This window comes from Acanthisitta chloris, unplaced genomic scaffold (assembly GCF_000695815.1).
Source record: "Acanthisitta chloris isolate BGI_N310 unplaced genomic scaffold, ASM69581v1 scaffold15406, whole genome shotgun sequence".
NCBI lineage: Eukaryota > Metazoa > Chordata > Aves > Passeriformes > Acanthisittidae > Acanthisitta > Acanthisitta chloris.
The window spans coordinates 150,412-166,332 of NW_008677891.1; the positions used below are offsets into that span (position 1 = coordinate 150,412).

The window sequence follows — 15,921 nt, forward strand, 5'->3', positions numbered from 1 at the left end:
CAGGTATCACTCCGTATTTCATATTCAGGTGGATTACATTCAGTCAAATGAAGAGGAAAACAAGCACTAAACCAGGTTGAGAACACTGCTGCAATCTTTCATCTGAAAATGATGGACAATGATGGACAAAGATCAAGAACAGTTTAAGTAAACAGGTGAAGGTCTAAAACAGACCCATAAAACTGAATTTCCAAAAGTACCACATAAGCAGTTTTTGCACCTTTTCAGCAACCTTGGGCTACTGTAAATAGCATTTGATTGGCATGTTGACACCGCTACCTTAAAAATCAACACAGAGGTCATTGGAAAGAAGAGTCAATTAGTCCATTCCCTGACAAAATTTCACCTGGCAGATGTTTGCCTAGAATTTGTATCCTTTCCTTAACAGTCCCCAGGGATGGCAACTCCACCTCCCACCATCTCACCCAGGGGCGATGCTGGTCCCAAATTCTCTCAAAGCCAAAGATATTCTCCTCCCAAAGCCAAGACCTCCCTCCTGCTACAGACATCTCTAAACCTCCCTTTCAACATTGAAGTCTCCCGTTGACTTAATTGCTTTTAAATCATATTCTGAAATCATCTAATGAGAGGTAAGTCCACAACTGCTCCTGTGGAGAAGTGAGCTGGCAGTGAAGGAGTGTCCCCCACCCCCATATTGCACTTGAGGAACAAGGGGTCTGGTTTTCATATCTTTGCTGTGGATATATCTGCTTTGTATTTAGCTTTCGTGGTTCACGTATTTTTATGCTTTTAATTTATTCCATTTTAGAAAATCTAATCAAAATTAAATTAAAAAGGAAGTTTTAAAGATAACTTGGAAATGTACAACATCCCAGTCCTAAGGAAGTTTATTTATAAAGTTAAATGCTAATACTACACATGTGAATTTCCCTCACCTAAAATGGTGTTGACTGGTGTTTAAATTCAGACCATTTGCTAACGTGCACCACTTTTTTTAAGCCTTCTGCTATATTTGTTGTTTTATTAGACTGTATATTACATGTATTTCCTACTGCCTGGAGACATCTGGAATACACATTTTATTTTAAAGCAAACTTTTGCTTTTAAAATGTAAACAGTAAACAGAAAATGTTATTCACCTTGTTGAATTCCATATTATTAAGAAGCAGCCTGCTGAAAAATGTCAGGAAGAAACAAAAACCAGGAAACTATGTGTATTGAGTATCAGAGAAACAAAATACGCAAAAAAGACTCAGAAAAATAGAACAAGGAAGCAGCTGAACTATATAGTACACCACGTTCTAGTATTTATACCTCAATAAACTCAAACATTTGGAGCTTCAATATATTCATTTTATAGGCTACAATCAGCTGCAGAATTTCTCTCATATACCAAATGCGGTTTTAAGTTAGGATATCGACACTTGCAAAGGAGAAAAAATAGTCCAGCTAATAAAAATGAGCTTGGAGTTAGTGCTGTTTGTTAGTCTCCATTTGAAGATTTAAAGAAGTGACTTGTTTTATGGGGGAGTTCTGCACCCACCAGCAGCTCTTCCTTTAATGGCATTTCCCTCGTGCAGGCACATCCCAAAGGGCCATAAAGCAATGATATTGCCAAAAGGCAATATATAATTCAAGGAAAAATAAAATATCCTAAAATACTTATATATACGAGCTAGACCTACCCCTACCCTGAGACTCCCTGCAGCAACTGGGAGGGGAAGCCAAGGCAAGACCCATGAGCCTATAATGCAACTCTGCGACGCCACAGGAACAGCAAATATGATGACAGATGATCCCTTCCAGTCTCAGACTTTCTCTGCAAGATCAATATTTTCAGGATTATCTGTTGAAAGATTCCTTCACGTCCTGCAGATAAAATCAAGAAAAATCCAAGGCACCGTCACCTTTCTATGTCTCTTCCATCTCATGGCCAGGAAACTGCTTCGCCCCCAGTTACAGCAGAAAAATTCCTTAATTATTTTGTCTGGAAAGTAGTCTGCAAAGCAGACACTGATCTAAATGCTTGAACTGCACTTGCCAGTTTTAAAAGTCTAAACTATTTGGACTTTTACATTCAAATTGCTATACTAGTAAAGGACACGGAGCAGGAAAGCAACAGCTTATGCTGTTTCAGGCACAGAAATAGGCATTTCTTTTTCTACATGGGAATAGTTATAGAACTATGAACTTAGTCTAGAATAATGAATGCATAAAATATAAAAAATATTCTAGAAATACCAAGTCATTCTATTGCAAATCTAGAATATTATGGGATTATGGAAGATTGCATCTGTTTAACAATACACTATGATTAAATTTGGATTAGTTTCCACTGCAGATCAAACCAAAACACCTATGTGCTCGACTTTATATACTTACAACTTAGGATGCTTATCTGAATAACCTGAATTTCAAGCCACTTATGGCTTGCTTATCACAACTCAAACTGTGATGAAAGCAACTGCATTCCCACAAATCAGAGGGAAAGCAATCCACCAAGACAAGAGACGAAATGAGAACAGTGTGCTGTCCCTGGGCTGCCTTGCCAAGGGGACTTATGCTGCTAGGTGAACAGAATAGAGGTGGTTTGTGAATATTCTCTTCACCTTCAGAAGAGCTCAACAGAGATGCCTTAGAGTGAGCTTCCCTACTGAAGATATCCTGTGTCCTTGTTTACCCACTTTTTATTGGGTACCACCTAGCAGGAATAACCACAAGTCTGCCTGTTTCCAATACGTAAAGTATTTTAGCCATCATGGCATGCATCTTTTTTAGCTGTTTGTACTTCTGAGGTCTGTGCATTTGGACTGACCTTTCCTCGAACCCATCATGATGTACATCACAAGTTTCAAACATGGGAAAAGAAGATGTGGTGTACAAAAGCTCAACCTGCTGTCAGCATCATGCCCTTCCCAAGGGCAGATCCTACCAATGAACTGATAGGTTGTGAAGCTCTCCATACCTCTGACTGGAGGCACTGCTAATCTTCAAGGAGGTTTGTTCCTAATAGGTTTGATGAGCTACATTGGCAACAGCCCACTTTCCCTGCCTAAAATCTCTTTCAATACAGAGCTGTGTGACTGCTTGTTTGGAATTCAGGGTCACCACATCAGTGGCTTTTTTCATATCATTACTAAAATGTCTAGGAACAGCTACGATCAATCAGTTCCTCAAAAATAAACAGAGCAGTGACAAATACCGATAATTAGTGAAGCTGCAATCATGGTTTTTATAAAGGAAAAGAAAAGCAAGATGCTGCCAGATCAATTCCCTACTAACAAACAGCATTGCTTTTTAAACCACTAAAAAATTTAAACAACATACAGAACTAGATCCCAAAAGTACAAAAAAGCCTGTTCTGATGGCAGCAGGAGTGAGTTTTTGGATTATTCTCTCCATTTTTATGATACTTCCCCCCTCTTTTCTGGTCATGTTGTGCAAGACAGAGTTGTAAGCAGGTGGACTATTTTTATTTCACAGTTTTTAAGTTCTCCACTTGGAACAGCCCAGCAGCACTTGTAGGTCAAGACCAGGCTGCAGCTACAGTTCTCATGGCTCCAAATGGAGGGGAGCTGGCATTGTCAAAGGCCCTCAAGCTTACAGTGCAAACCAGGTACATCCTTAAAACTGTACATAAATACCTGAAGAATCACAGGCTTCCATTTTGAGAATCCTGAATGAAAAGAGAAATGATGTGCCAAAGGTATCTCAGGGATGATATCCACACTGAGGACACGGCCAAGAGCACCATGTGAGGTACAAGCAGGTAGCACCAAGGTTTACCTCTCAGCTAGCTTCACTGAGTGGCATTTCTTCAGGGTGACAAATCAACAGGCTTTCTCTCCCTTGACTATAAAAACATGCATGGATTGAGAATTGCTCAAAGCCAGTACTTTCTGATAGATAAGCAGAGAAAAAATTTCCTCTTCCCAGTGCCCAGGCACTGATGCAGAAAGAAACCAGAACTGGTCAATACCAACCTCATCATTTAGATTAGATACTAGGAAAAATTTCTTCATGGAAGGGTTGTAAAGCACTGGAACAGGTCACCGAGGGAAATGGTGGAGTCACCATCCCTGGAAGCATGGATGTGGCACTTGAGGACATGGTTTAGTGGTGAACATGGTGGAGGCATCACTTTGACAGTTGGACTCGATGATCTTGGGCATCTTTTCCAACCTTACAATCCTATGATTTCAGGATTATTTGTTTATTTATTTAACAGTTTTTGGCAAAACCACTTTTCTTTTTCAAGTAAAGATCAACACAGAGAGGCAGAAACCAAAGAGCTGTGAGCATCACCAACCTCACAAACACCAGAGCCTTGATGTTGCAAACCTGGCAGTGCTCAGAGCTAGGTTGGATAAAGCCTTGAGCAACCTGGTCTAGTGGGAGGTGTCCTTTCCCAGGGCAGGGTGCGCTGGGACTAGATGATCTCTAAGGTCCATTCCAACCCCTTAGCATGCTATGATAGGGATGGCAACTGATGTAAGAACTCATTCTGGGTACATGCTGGCACAGTCAACTGCACACAAGGACTCAAAGCACCGCAATATCATCTGCAGATCTGGCCCAAATGACTTTCACAGAAGCATAATACTTTTTACCAGGTGCCCAAGAAATACTGCATAAAGTTGGAATGAATGACACATGCATGTTTCCATATTCCACCCACCACAATCTCCCCAGCTCACCACAGAGAGGATGCGACAGAAACACTAAACCCTACTTGTATTTACTTAGAGAACTGTTTTATGCTGATGGTTTTAAAGTCAGATTATAATTAAAAATAATTATAGTAATCATTTGTTTAAAAAATCATGACCAGAAAGGGAAAACATGGTCGAGTTTTTGCAGCATTATCTTAAAATTCAGTAAAATCAGAGTTCATCCCTTCTTTACCCAGGGAGATCTACAGGTCATTAGTCCCCACACAATATTGTAAAGATCAGTCAGTAATGATGGTGATGGAGAAAGAGGGAAAATTGGGTCTTACGTAAAGAACTACAACAAGAAACCTTAAGTTTCTCAATAAGTCTCAATATTTAAAATTATCACAGTGGATAAACTGTTCAGCTTGGACATTCATTTGGAAGTAAGTTCCAACAATCTGGCTTACCCCTCCCTTGCCCTGACCAGCTCACCCAGACTCTTCAGCTGCAGATCATTTAGCGTATCTGACATGAAAACTCTGATTGTTTGCTATTTAACATGATATTTAAAATCAACAAAGATGCATGACAGTGCTTTCCCTTCTGTTATTTGTAACTACACTGTGATTAGTCTCTTCTATATATTCCAAAGGATGTTTAAACCTCACACAAGTTATGAAGTGAAAATATCATATGGTCTTTCCCCACTAATTTACATGGTGGATTTTACACATTAATTTAGTGTGCCTCTAAATTAAATAACTTATATACTTAAGGGAAGGAAGGAAGGGAAACAGGCTTGGTTCCCAGCCGTTCTTAAGTTGATCACAAAAGTCAGAAATTATTCTATAAAAGTAAAACTTCAAACAAGACCTTGCTGTTTCTATAAATAGGTAAATTTATAACATATTCAACTCACAGCAGCCTTTAAATCACACAATCTCCCCAAGTCTCGAGCTTGAAAATGTCCATAATTTGACAACCAGTGTGAATCCCCTCACAAATACACTCACTACTACGCATGACATAATTCACTCTTGCAGCACAAGTTTTTTTATGGGTCTCTCCTGTTTTACTAACACTAAAGTGGTTTTCAGGGTTTGAAACTTTGAATGGAGGAGGTTTGAAACACCTGCTGCTAGAAAACTATTTGTTCATCTTTTCCACAACGACGTTTGACATTGGTATTGACTCCAGGAAGGAAAATACAAGTTTTAAGTCTTGTCAAAAACAGTCTAAAATTCAAGAACAAGAATTATGTTCATATTAATAAAAAACGTATTTCTGTTTAATTGAACCAAACTGAACAGCAAAGACTGAGAACAACAGTTTTGGATCGCTGGGAGATTTTAAATTGCAAAAATCCTAGTCTAGGGCTTCTTTTTATACTTCACAAAAAAACCCACAAATATGCTACAAGCTCTTTTGAGTGGTGTAGTAAAACCTGGTGTTGAAACACCCTCATGAAACAGCTTTCAGCATAGATAAATGTGCTCCTGCAGAGCCAGTCGGGTCATTTTGAACTGTTAGTGCTCCCAGGCTTTTATTTTTGCTCCTCAGCTATTTGCTCTGCCCTTTCTTGGCCCCTCCGATGGATTAGATGAGCATCCATTGTCTGCTCTGCTTCCAAGCCAGCCAGGTTAGCCCTGATCACTGCAGCTTACTCACATTCCTGTAAGTCACAGGTGTCCAAGGCAAGGCTGCTGTAACAGAATGAATTAAAGGAATGTATAACAGAATGAATTACAGGAATGGCTTCAGCAAACCATACTGAAAGGAGCACGTCACATCTGGTAAGAGACTGGTTAAAAGCCATGGTTAATGATGCCTTACCCACTTTAGCCCCTGCAAACTGATAGCACAAGGAAAGAGGACCCTTGTTAGAGCAACCAGTTTCCTACTACATTTCTTCACCCAGGATTAAGGACAAAGCACCTCTAACCAGCACTCATTTGGCAGGACCATCCAATTAGCCATGCACAAAATAGGCTTTCCAAGTTACCTGACTGTAGACCTTCCCCTGAAAAAGGACAAGGTAAATAATGGCATTAAATAAGCAAAGGTTTTTGCAGCAGATCCTCTGTCTTTCAGTCTGTCACCTTCCTTAAGGCTTCCCCAGAAATTCGGTCACATCATGGAGAGGAATCTTTTACCCTATAAGTTGGTACTTTGCCCTAGATTTCAGATGTTTTTCCAGGTAGCTTCAGTGATTTCTATCTGGGCCTAGGTTGGGGTTCCTTTGTCTCAAACCTGGTATATGTGTCTTTATACAGAGAACACCAAAGGACACAGACCTTGGTACTATGAAATGCTGCCAGTCATTGCTGGGACCATGTCTGTGTTAGGTAATAAATATTTGTATCTAGATCTAGAAGGAGATGCATCTCCTGATGGCTGTTCTCAAGGAGGGAAGAAGACAAAGGCATCTCCAAGGTATGACTTTTTGGGGAGATCCATGAGCAGCTGCAGAAGAATGGCAGGAGTTCCCCCCAGAACACTGCCCAGTGCAAGCTGCCCCACAACCTGCTTTTGAGGAGAAGACTATGAGCACTGAAAGGGACAATCCACCTCATCAAGTCATAAAGACCTAGATTTCATTGGCTGGTCTCTCACTGGCCCTATTTGAGAATAAAGAGAAGAATAAATTGGTGTAAGATGGATATCATGCAACCCTGTTAGTGGGGACCACAGGTGATTTGGAAGAACAATGCTGATTTTCCAAAAGTCCAGGAAATTTGAACTTTTTTTTTTTTATATTGTCTTCATGTGAAGATTGGCACAAGGCAACCATTTAACGCGGTGTCTCGATCCTGCCACCACAATTCATTTCTCAGAGCAGGAGATCTCTTGGACAGAGTCATGTGAAAAGAGAAAATTGCCCCATATTTGTACTGCCCATTTCTGCTTAGTTTCCATGCCTGACATGCCACTCTCTCCCGAGATATTTAACACTGGTTTAGCTCAATAAACATCCAAGAGCCCCTCATCTACAACTCTATATGCAAACCATATGTTGCAGTTGAAAACCCTGAAGATTATAATTAGAACTGTCCATTCAATTTAAACAAAGTCAAGAATGAGAACTATTTCAAATTCAATAAACAGGCCATTTCAAAGTGTAGACGCTGTGGAGGACAAGCTTAACGACTTAATTGACAGGTAAAGCTTCATTTCTAATCCTCATTTTGATATCATCTGTAGCCTCAGGAGTCAAAACACATCACTGCTCAGTCTTCAAAATATGCAGAGAAAATGAAAATGTCAGCTGAATGAAAAAAAGGAGAAGCATCTGTTTGATAGCTGTGTAAGCCTGTGAGATGTAAACTGCTTTGGAGTCAAGCAGCCCTAATTAGAGTCTCAAGGCATTCTTCATTAAATATACACACACAGAGACATATATATATATATAAGTTTTAAGCAATTATTGAGACCATATAATTTGCAAGAAAATCAGAGTATTGAATTAAAGTAAGGAGCATGATAATTTCATGGACAGATCTCAGACAACACCATGATGTTTTCACACAGCCGTGAAAAAATACATTTTTTCCATCCTTTCACAAAGCAAAGCTCTACATTTTTCTCCACTCTTAATCTTTAAAGCAAAAAAAAACCCAAAAGAACGATCCATTTTGGAATCTCAGAGTAGTACACAGCATCTCAGCAAAGAAAAGCCAAAAAGGAAGAGTGATAGGGTTACCAGCCTCCACAGTGGGGTTATGCTAATAGATATTTTGGCAACTGTACACCCTTGACGACTCCAACTCCCATCAATATGAAACCCACACAGATGGACATAAAGTCTCAGTGGAGAACTGGTGCCAGCATAAGTGAATGACCACATGAAATAACAACGGAGTACAAGCTGAAGAACAAGAATCCAGATAAATGCATAATTTAGGCTCTTAAAGAAATGTTTATATGCTGAAAAAAACATCTTCATCAATTTCACAGTTCCCTGTAGAAAAGAAGTGAATGTACTGTCTAAACAGGGAAGTAGGAAGAGGATGTTTTGACTGCCCTGAAAGATAATAATTAAAGGTTTATGTAATTTCTGCTTAGGAGAAAGGCTTTGAGGTCACCAGAATCAGCAGCTACTGCAACACTCCTGCAAGATTTTCTGACGTAGAGACAGAAGAGCAGAGGGAAAATTTGTTATGGGGCTATGAAGTTTTAAATATAGCTCCTCAGCACAATTCAGCTGGGCCATGCTGGGAGGTGGGAAGGTGGCAAAGGAGGAAAGGATCTCCATGAGGAGCTGCACTGAATAAGGGACAGCATGATACAGCCCAAACTCCTTGTGTGGACTCAGATCTGAGACGTATTAAGAAGGTTTATATGTTGGGTCATCAGCATCTTCTCTCGGCAGGATATGGCAGTTTGAAAGAACAGTTATGGAATAAAAAGAGAAATGCCTGATCTGATGGGAACACCTGGTTTTGCTAGCAGCAATGCCCACTTGCTGGGCTCTGTGAGCACAGTTACTACAGTAGAATGCAGAGAAATATGTTTTCTACTCCCAGCCAGTAAAATATGCACAAGAACATTATAATCATGCAAACAGCTTCATAATCTGATGTTTCCAGTTTACAGGACATATGCTGTGCTGGCTGGAAATGAGAGATTCAACCACAAGAAGAGAGAAGTGGCATTAACACATCCCAAACCTGTCCACATCAACTTCCAAAGCTGGATCCTAATAACAGAATTATAGAATGGTTTGGGTTGGAAGGGACCTTAAAAATCACCTTATTCCACCCCTTGCCCTCAGTAGAAAGATCTTCCACTAGATGAGGTTGATCCAACCCCCCATCCAACCTGGCCTTTCCAGGGATGGGGCAGCCACAGCTTCTCTGGCAGCCTGTGCCAGTGTCTCACCACCTCTGTAGGAAAAAATTTCTTCCTAATATGCAGTCTGCCCTCTGTCAGTGTGGACCCATTCCCCCTCGTCCTATCACTCCGTTCCCTTGTCCAAAGTCCCTCTCCAGCTCTCTTGAAACACCTTTAGGCACAGGAAGGGGTTCTAAGGTCTCCCTGGAGCCTACTCTTCTCCAGTCTGAACTACCCGAACTCTCGCAGCCTGTCTTTGTAGGAAAAATTAACTCCTTTTCTTTCCTCTTCCTGAGATTAAAAATCACATCAAATTAATCAGTTGATTGCTTCATTTTTATTACTTGTTTTTGAACTCCTTGGCTGACACTGAATCTCTTCTGGGACAGGAACTGTTAACAAGGTTCTCAGGTGGGTCTTTCACAAATCTGGTATGCAACAACAGCAGCTTTACTTCAAGTTGGTCTTCTAATATATCCCAGCTAAAGCCCTCAGGTGCTCCTGTAATTGAAGTTTGACTAATCCAATATGATGTTGATCAAACTACTGATCTTTTAATAACGCAGTGTAGCTCTCCCAGCAGTTGCTATCTAGCTGACAGTCATGTCTGGATCGTTTCCTTTGGGCCAAGGCTTTGAACAGAGAAGCTGACAGATTTCTGTTTGCTTTAGATTTTATCACAAATTGTTTTAAAGCTTTTTTAAGATATATCAGATGGCTCATAAAATCCATAGGCATTTTAAAAAAAAGGGATTTCTATTAGCTGTCCCAGTGAATACCAGTATTAAATGCTTTTTAAGAGGAACATAAACACCACTCAAGTTCTGCTCCTTCCCTTCTCTGTATCTGCCATTAGACCTTGTGTATGAAGACTATAGGAAAAGCTGTAGAAAAAAATGGAGTTACCCTGCACACCACTCTCTGCTGAAAGGCAAATGTGCACATTTTTCCTCTCATAATTTCCATTTAAAGTATGAATTTAAGGTTTCTAAGCCTTGCCTCTCTACACAAGAATAATTCAGCTGCAATTTCCATTTTCGATGTGCTCGACACAAACACCAAGATGACTCATGTGCTGTTTATAAGATGCTTATATCTGCTGGTAAATACCTTGCTACAAACAAGCTATAATTTAAGTATTCAAAAGTTTTGCTTCTGCATAAAATTATTACTAACTGTAATTTTGGAGACTTTGACCAGAGCTTCAATTTTAAGCTTGCAAAGCTCTTCCTACACAATGATTCTTAAAAGTATGAGTGGATTTTTTCCTCTGACAACGGCAATCACTGTATCTCTGTAATTGCAGAAAAGATTACCTAGCTTTTAATTCACATTAGTCAGCTCCAACAATACAGTACTTCTTTCCTTTCCTTTAAAATAAACTAATTATTGTCAATCAGCCCAGTGGAATGTTAACATACTCCACAACCTGCCTTTCAGACATACTCATAAATGCTAGAAACTAGCTAATATAAACTAATCAGAGCCCTAGAAATATCTCAAAACATATTTGTACTGCAGTCTATCATCTTTGTCATATTATTTCTAAATATTATCTTTTGTCTGGACAACAACAGTCTTTCATACACTTATATAATGCTTTTCATCTAGCTATTCAAAGTGCCTGCATTAATTAACAGCATCAAATCCCCAACCAGTGTAGCAAGTACTGTAATATTTCTGAACTTACGTTTCTATTGTCAAAAGCTGATCAATACAACTTTATGCATCAAGTAGTTTGGACAAAGAAATCTTTTCAGGCCAGTTTTTGTGCTCATGCCCAACTTTTTACAGAGAGAGTAGTAAGGCATTGGAATGGGCTGCCTGGGGAGGTGGTGGATTCACCATCCCTGGAGGTTTTCAAGATGAGACTGGATGCGGCACTTAGTGTCACGGTCTAGTAACCACGGTAGGGTTGGACCTCTGAGGTCTCTTCCAACCAGGCTGATTCTATGATTCTGCACAAATTCAACTGCAAGACCTGGAGTCGCACGCAGAGAAACCACTGAGGGGGTGACTGTCATTGTCCCTGCCTGTCCCACAACTACTCCTTTCCAAAGATAACAGCAAGTTACAGTTCCCACTTCCTATTTCCTTCCAGCTGGTAGAGTCCATGTGAGGCTTTTCAGCTCCAGGAGGAAGACAAGGGAGCTGGAAGCCTTGGGAAGCAGCCCATGTGCGGAGTCTATAATCAGCTGTGACGCACGGGGAGTGCTCGAGCGCCATATGGACAGGACCAGCAGACGCTGTAGGGATGGGACTCTGCATTTGTTGTTACCTGGGAGGCCTGTGACATCTAGAAACAAGTTTTCCCTTTCAGTCCATGTCAGATCAGTGATCAATAATTCATCTGATAACTGAAATGCAGAACAAGGTGCCAGTTTCCTGTGGGGTATGAATAATACCGTGCTTTTTGAAAGCCCCACTCCCTTGGAACTCAGCAGAAGATGTGCTGCAGGAAATGTATGACACAGTGACAAGCTGCACGACACTTAACCCTGTACAATCCTGACATAACCTGAAAATTAAACTGCCAGCCCCATGGTTTGTTTATGCAAAGCCTATTATTAAAATGCTGCAGCTGAATTAAGCATTCAAAGAGAAATATCTAGGCACCAAAAACCGGCTCCATAGAGAAAAAGAGATTTTTTGCCTCCATGGAAAAAAATAGATTTACCAAGATTATCTTGAAATAATCATTGAATACTTGAAATGTAAGTGGTCCCAGACTGCTCCAAGAGTCAAGGCTGCACATACAGGTAGGATTCCTTCAGCTGTTGCTTTGGAGCCTTGAATTAAGATATTGCTCTTGACACCCACCTGGTCTGCATAAAACTTCTGCTTAAAAAGTGACTGAAAACTTACTGTGTTTGTTCTCAACTCTGATCGCTAAAAACATGTATCCAGGATAAACGAGCTCTGCCTTCAATGGCAATATTCACTTTTGGAGGGAGCTGTCATAACTGTTAGCTCGTCTACCCTGAGGGATAGCAGATGTGAGAAATTGGGTGGTTCAGCTCACAGCCGCCTTTGTTCAGCATGTGAGAGAGGAGTGGGGAGATTTTAGCACTAGTCAAGCAGGAATCAGGAAAAATCTAAACTGGGGCAATTAAAATTCAACAATAAATCAATTATCAGAGCATCAGATGCTCTTTTTGGCCAAGACCAATACATAAATGCTCAAAACCAGGTTGGAAATGTTTGTTCTGTCCCTTCACTGATTGAAGAGAAACAGCTCAGACATGAAATACAGGGATTTGCTGAGTTTAGTAGATGATAACATTTTAATAAGTTTGAAAGGGTTTGTGGGTCCCCAGCATGTAACTGAGTGGATTAGGCTTGGGAGGGCTCACAAAAAGCAAGGGCACTGACCAGACCAAGCCAAGCGATTAGCTGACAGCCACTGCCAGCCTGGAATGAGCCCACAAAATTCAGCTCAGGTTCCTGCCTGCTCAGGCTTACCATGAATCAGGTAATTCATTTAAAAAGTCCAATAATCTGCAGCTAATGTTACCTTTACTGAATCTGTTGTCATTTTTACTACTTATTTTGAGCACATTCCTTTGCTGTAGAACTACCAGGAATAGACAAATGCAGACAAATGACACTATTTGCCTAGGAGAGTATAACAGCTTCACACAGCTATTGATCCCAGTCAGATCCCAGCTGGCTCCAACGCAGCATGGGAGAGCATAAGGGAGGTCACAGTGAACAACCTCCAGCCATCGTTTCATCTCAAGAGCCAGAGACAAATGCTTAAAAATGAGAATACCAAAAGAATTCTACTCAGACATAGAAATAAAATTACATTCCCCAAAAGTTTACAAATGTAGCTATGAACATCTCTAGTAGTTTCAGGCATGCACAGACACCACACAGTTCTCCTGCCTAAATCCAACAGTCTTCAGAAAACCACAGAAGTCTGAGTGCATAATGACAGAGTGTTTAAAATGCAAAACTGATCCTTAGTTAATACAGTTCCCTTTATAAGAGAAGCTGGTGAACCCTTCTTTTTTTTTATTATCAACTTTAATCTGAAATCAAAAAGCTTTTTATTTGTGACAAAAAATACCAATTTGACAGGTAGAAGCAACCATAAATAAACCATACTTAAATGTAAAAACAGATATTGCCTGTTGTTGAACTCACTTCAAATGATTAGACATCTACCACTATTCTGGATGTATAAACTAATGGAGAAGTAAATATTTATGCTTCACCCCTGACAGAGTGCTGCACAGTCTTTTTATATTTTGAAACTTAAATATTTGGAATTTTCTGACTTAGCCTGAAAAACCCATGCTGGAGTCCCAGGATACCTGAGAACAACTAACAGCAGGGTTGAAATACCCAGAAATCAGTTTTTCTCTTCTTATCTCTCACAAGTCTTTTTTTTTCCCCTATTCTTTTTCTCTTCCTTTTAGAACTATGGCAAAAATCCAATACTTTGAAATACCTTCATTATCAAGATTGTTCACCCAGGGTCTGTTAAGGTCATGAGACACAGCTGTCCACTCCCCTAACTCTGAGGTGGATGTTAGGTGGGCACAGAATTGGTTACAAGAAGTTAGATAATTGTGATACAACTCCTGAAAATGGATTTATTTCTACATCTCAAGACAAAATCTTGAAATAGAGAAAGATGAAAAGGGCTGGGTGGCTTCACCTTATCTAGGGCTGCCTTCACTTGACTGCTCTAAGCTTGGAGTTCACTTGGTGTGGTACTCGTTGCACCTGTAATAAGAACAGGTCTATTTTTCTTTTTGTAAACTACACTTTCCTTGTTCCCCTTCTGCCGAAGTGTTCCTGAAAATAACTACCTCTTTGACATGGCATGCCACAGTGTTGAGTCAAATGCAAATTTCAGAGATAAGACAATGCAAAAGTATCCTGAATCCCTCCAGTGGAGTAATTTCCCCTATTCAATTAAAAGAATAAATAAATTCATTAAAAAACTCCTCAGCATCTCCCTAGAGGTGCATGGTATTATGTCCTTCAGGTTATTTGTTTTCCACAGGTCATGGCAGAAGCCTGGTGCATTTATTTCTTGGGCAGGGAAAACAGTCCAAACACAAAATTAGCATTTATTGTCTTCGATGGAATCAGAATTTAACAAGAATAAGTTATAGCTCAAACCTTACTGACTTAATAAATTTTGAGGTCATTTTATTAAACACTTTTTTGCCCTCAGACAAGTCCCTCAGTATTCCTTTTAGCCCAGCTATTAATTCTTCTGAGGCAACAGTGTTTGGAGAGTTCTCATCCATCCCAGAAGCAGGTTCCAGCAGTGACACCGGTGACTCTTCCATTACTAAGGTAACCAGTGGTGGCCCTGCAAAGTCACACACTGGCTCTGGAGGCAGCTGCTCCCAAAATCCCCCTGGCAAATGTCAGGAAACCTGCCAGGGTCTGACCAAAACCCTTGGGGATGGGGTTGCCATGATTGCAATATCACTCTAATCAGTGAAATAGAAGCTTCTTTTCATCAACAGTTAATCATAGGACTTCATTTGTCTCTAAGTTTCTTCAGCTGCCTTGACAGATGAGAGCACAATAATATAAATAAGAAATGACAGTTTACCAAAGAAGGTTAACATAAGGTCATGACCTTTTTCTAGTTGACTTCTGCAGCTTATTCATGTGTGAAAACACGCTTTTGTAGCTGTAGCCTCAGCATCCCTTACAGATCTGGACTTGTGCCAATAATTGAGTCTTAAAATTACCATTTAAAATGGTATTTACATTCAGAAAATACCAAATGCTCAAGAACTGTTTCACGTTAAAATAAAATATTAAATGAGAATATCTGTACTTTTCACAACGTATCTCACTGACAGAGGTTGTCAGTGGTACCTGTGCTTCACAAACAAAAAGGTATTGAACACATACACATTTCCTCTCCCTTCCTCAGATCATACTACAGTTTTCTGACCAAATCCACCCACTAACCCTGACCAGAATGCCCCCAGAACACCACATGCTGGTACAGATCCATAGGGCACTGCATTAGGCCAACAGTCATATGCTAGTAAATGTCAAATATTAATTTGTCATATTATTTGTGCCATGATTTAAAGCCAGATCCCTTCTCATCGTTCATTTCCATCAGACACATGAAGAGTGAGAGGGAAGCATGAGCTTTCTGTCACAATCTGTAAAGCCTACATGAGTAGCTGCCAGAAAATATTTCTCTGTCAGAGAAGCAAACTGAAGTTCTGTGCATGGATGCTGGCGAGTGAAAGCTGCAGTACAACATGGAGATGATTAGTTTTGAAAGGCTAATCAGGTCACCGCTCCGGCGAGCATTTCTATGCGGCTGTATGAGCCTTCACCTTAGCATAACTTGCTTCTTGACATAATTATCCCTCACTGAAGTGAAGACTTTACATACCACATAACTCTGTATGATATATACTCCCATAAGAGTCCCCAGACCGGCAGGAAAGATCCCTAGAGCCTTTGGAAGGAGCATAGA

General features: G+C 40.2%; 1 protein-coding gene across 1 annotated transcript in view; it reads right to left on the reverse strand.

Annotated features, from left to right (window-relative positions):
- The window catches only part of LOC103804102 (multiple epidermal growth factor-like domains protein 6), a 182,099-nt gene that overhangs the window by 67,568 nt on the left and 98,610 nt on the right, over positions 1 to 15,921 (reverse strand).